The sequence below is a fragment of the Myotis lucifugus genome, unplaced genomic scaffold, assembly GCF_000147115.1.
Source record: "Myotis lucifugus unplaced genomic scaffold, Myoluc2.0 scaffold_35, whole genome shotgun sequence".
NCBI classification, from domain to species: Eukaryota; Metazoa; Chordata; class Mammalia; order Chiroptera; family Vespertilionidae; genus Myotis; species Myotis lucifugus.
Genome location: NW_005871083.1, coordinates 8,549,621 through 8,554,395, shown reverse-complemented (window position 1 = coordinate 8,554,395; position 4,775 = coordinate 8,549,621). Strand labels below are relative to the sequence as shown.

Below are 4,775 nucleotides of genomic sequence, written 5' to 3'. Positions count from 1 at the left end.
CCATACCGATTTAGGGAGAGATTATTCCGCCTGTGTTAATCTTGTTTGAAGGGTGAATAGGTGCTGTGTATTAAAGACTGCAAAAACCATCAGCAACTATCTGTATAAAGTTGCCCTTTATCCATATACTCTTTCTTTCCTAAAATTTTTGTTTTGTTTTGTTTTGTGGGGTGTTTTTTTTTGCCATAGGAATATAGTGAATAGAGCTGATTATTCTATAGGAAGCACATAAAAGAATAGAGAGTTAATGGGACAAGGAAGGCAGACACATGTTATTGGGAAATTGAATAATAAAAATAGACATTTGGATAATTGCAACAGATGGGCTTGACACAAAATAGAACAGTGCCAATGTAGAAAATGCTGCATTTTTGCAAACAGAAGATAGAACTGTATTTATCCAAAATACCTAATTTTTATGTAGATAGACACAAGTGCACCAAATTTTATTATTTCAGTTCTGTACTACCATGGCCTAATTTGTATTTGAAAATAAACAGTGCTTAAAATAGAATTGTATGTGTAGAAATATATATGGTAAGAAATTATTGCAAGACAGTTGATAAAATTATAAAAAATTATAACCCTTCTAAAAGGTATCCTATACAAGGAGGGACAAAAATAGGTTTACAGTTGTGAGTATGCAAAACACAGAGTTTATTCTTGTATTATTTCTATTATTGTATTATTTTCCATATGAACACCAGTAAATCTACTTTTTTTTCCTACCCTGTATATATTCATATAACTTTAAAAAAATATATTTTTATTGCTTTCAGAGAGGAAGGGAGAGGGAGAGAGAGATAGAAACATCAATGATGAGAGAGAATCATTGATTGGCTACCTCCTGCACACCCCCCACTGGGGATCAAGCCTGCAACCCCGGGCATGTGCCCTTGACCAGAATCCAACCCAGGACCTTCTGGTCTGCAGGCCGACACTCTATCCACTGAGCCAAACCAGCTAGGGCTATTCATATAACTTCAGTTGACTTCTCTGTTCACATCTGAGATGCCCCTGGACTTTGGAGAACCAGTCAGTGGATTTAGTCTTTTTATCATTGCTAATCCTGCTTGTCTTTGGCACATCTATGTTTATGTCTTCTGATTATGTTCCAGGCTTTGCTTGGTGCCTTGTATTTACCTTCATTTATCCTCTGAACTACTTGTCTGGCTCTGTCTTATTTCTGTTGCAGAGTAACTTCTGATCTGAACCATTGTTCAGTCCTCCTCCTTCGGAGGTTCACTATGAATGGTTAACTGGGCAACTAAGGCATCAGAAGGTTTCCACTAACAATTGTTGCTTCTCAGGCTGAAGCTGGAGTTTGACTTCCTTGGGATACTTACCTTTGGTTCATCTCAATTCTACCTGGCTAATTTATGTGTGACCACATAAATTTATGCAGACCACCTGCAGGGAGATGTGAGCAGCATGGATACCTGTGAAGGGCTCTGTGGTCAAGCCCCTCCTTCACACACCATATGGTAACCTTCAGACTTAAAAATATTTTTATTGAATTTATTGGGGTGACATTGGTTAATACAATTATAAAGGTTTCAAGCGTACAATTCTATAATGTATCATTTGTTCACGTTTAAAAAAATTGAGTCATTGGTAAGAAACGGGAATAAGCCCCAGCTGGTTTGGCTTAGTGGATAGAGCATCAGCCTGTGGACTGAAGGGTCCTGGGTTCGATTGCGGTCAAGGGCACATACCTGGGTTGCAGGCTTGATCCCTGGTGCTGATCAGTGATTCTCTCTCATCATTGATGTTTCCATCTCTCTCTCTCTCTCTCTCTCTCTCTCTCTCTCTCTCTCTCTCTCTCCCTTCCTCTCTGAAGTCAATAGAAATACATTTTTTTTTAAAAAGAAAAGGGAGTCAGCAACCATGAAAATACCACCACTATATCTGTTATATTTCTAATGTGCTTTGATTTCACACGGGGATTACAGATGAGTACAGAAGACTACACGGATAAGTTCTTATTTGCTATGCTTCAGGGATATAATAGTAGATTTACTGCTTCCTAACTTTACTGTTGTCCCCATATCAGATTCTCTAGATGAGCCTGATGGTGGAGATGTACAACTCCAGGACTAAGGTCTGGCTTCAGTAAGGGAGGAGTTTTTTGATTAATGTGTCCCTCTCATATCATCCCAGTTTGTTGGAGTGGGAATATACTTACAAATATTCCATATCTTCCAATCATTAATCCATGCAATAAAATTATTTGAGCATTATATGTCATGTACCATGCTATTCTCACTTTCATAGAACTTATATTCTAGGTGACAAATAAATGAAATAATTGTGATAGCTGCTAAGTGCTATAAAGGAAGCAAATGGCTGAAATAGAGAACAGATTTGCAAAATAAGCACAAATTAGATGAGATAAGCTGGAAAAACTTTATGTAGGCTATATTTGAGATAAAAGATAAAGAATGAAAAGGATGAAATCTGTCTGCAAGTCAATGGAAGGACTTTTCAGATAGAGAAAAATAACATATACCAGGGGCCTGCTATAAACATTGAAGGGCATTCAAGATATTTAAGATGAGCAGTGTGTTACAGCATGTACTGTAGTGAGGATGAGTAATACAAGGGGATGTTAGAGGACAATAAGGGACTAGATCATACAGATCCTGTTGTCTATAGTAAGGAGTCTATAGCTTTTAAAAAAATATATTTTATTGGTTATTTACAGAGAGGAAGGGAGAGGGATAGGGAGTTAGAAACATCGATAAGAGAGAAACATTGATCAGCTGCCTCCTGCACACCCCCTACTGGGGATTGAGCCCGCAACCAAGGTACATGACCCTGACCAGAATCGAACCTGGGACCCTTCAGTCTGCAGGCTGATGCTATCCACTGAGCCAAACTGGTTAGGGCAGGAATTTATATCTTTGCACAACAGGAAGCAATTAGATTGTCTTAAGGAGGGAAGTGCAATTTTTAAGAATATTTTTGGTAAGGTATAGAAAATAGATAGTAGAAGCAGGAATACCTAATACCTTTCATGACCTAATACCTTTTAATTTAGTTGTATTATGGAAACTTAAGTGAGCTTGTTTGCTGAAATAAGAAAATCAAATTTAAAGAGAGGTAGAGAGGGAATAACCACATAACAGATGGATTTGGAATGGGCCTAGGAGGTGGAGTCTAAGGTATTAGGTATTAGGTCATAAAGGTATTAGGTATTCTATGAATATATGGGGCACATACTGCCTTGTGACAGGAAGGAAGAGAGAAATGGATTTAAGGATAGGTAGGCATGTAGATTTGTTGGTGGAAAATTGAGTGTATTCATGCATGTTCACTTTCATTTTCTCCATGAAATAGGAGGCAAGAAAAATCAGTTGTGAGGAGTATAAGTGAAACTGTTTTGATGGATAAGAAAATGTATGAATTAGAATTAGGGAAAGGGCAGGGCATTACATTCTCCCTCAACAATGCTTGTCCACCAAGTTGTAGACACAATACCATGCCCATTTAATTAGGTGCTTGGCAAGCAAAGGACAGTGCTATTTTCTAAGCTGTGCTCTAGCTCCTTTATAGAAAGTTGAGTCATAAATGTGTATTATTAATAACTCTTTTAGAGAACAAACTTCCCTGTGCTCCCTGCAACAGGAACTCAGAACACCTGCCATCCCACACTGAGATAAAAAAACTATATTCACTAAGAGATCCTAAATATTCCTCACACACAACTTTCCTCAACCTTGCCCATTGCCTCACTTTCCCCAATTGGAAAGGGATTCAATTCTGAAGTACTTTTTAGCCACTTGTAACATAAACACATCAGAAAATAATACAAAGGGCAGAGTAACTAAAGATCGTTTATATCACTATGCTTGCCATAAGAAATGCATCTAAAAATCGTAATAACTTTATATCAGTGGTTCTCAACCTTCCTAATGCCGTGACCCTTTAATACAGTTCCTCATGTTGTGGTGACCCCCAATTTCATTGTTACAAATTGAACATAATTAAAGCATAGTGATTAATCACAAAAACAATATGTAAGTATATACGTGTTTTCCGATGGTCTTAGGCAACCCCTGTGAAAAGGTCGTTTGACCCCCAAAGGGGTCGCGACCCACAGGTTGAGAACCACTGCTTTATATGGTGACAGATAGTTACTAGACATATACTGGTGGTCACATCATAAGGTATATAAATGTAGAATCATTATGTTGTATACCTGCAACTAATATAATATTGTATGTCAACTATCTTTTGCTACACTTGATCTTAGCCAAAAGGCCAAAAAGCGATTCAACTACCTTTTAATAGTAATGGGTGGTTAGATCAACACTAATGTTTGAATCAACACTTTGGAAATTACCCGGATGTATCATTGGCAAATATCTTTTCCCATTTAGTGAGTTCCCTTTTCATTTCATTGATAGTTTCTGTTGTTGTGCAAAAGCTTTTTAGTTTGATGAAGTCCCATTTGTTTCTGTTGTTTCCTTTGCCCAAGGAATATATCAGCAAAAATATTGCTTCGAAAAATGACTGAAATTTTACTGTCTATGTTTTCTTCTAGAATTTTTATGCTTTCACGACTTACATTTAAGTCTTTAATCCATTTTGAGTTTATTCTTTTGTATGGTGTATGTTGGTGATCTACTTTCATTATTTTGCATCTATATGTTCAATTTTCCCACCACCATTTATTGAAGAGACTGTCTTTACTCCATTGTTTGTTCTTGTCTCCTTTGTCAAATATTAATTGAGCAGAAAGGCATGGGTTTATTTCTGAGCTCTGTGTTCTA

General features: G+C 37.1%; 1 pseudogene; it reads right to left on the bottom strand.

Annotated features, from left to right (window-relative positions):
• Positions 1–4,103: 4,103 nt before the first annotated feature.
• LOC111825657 lies at positions 4,104–4,275 on the bottom strand (annotated as a pseudogene).
• Positions 4,276–4,775: the final 500 nt, after the last annotated feature.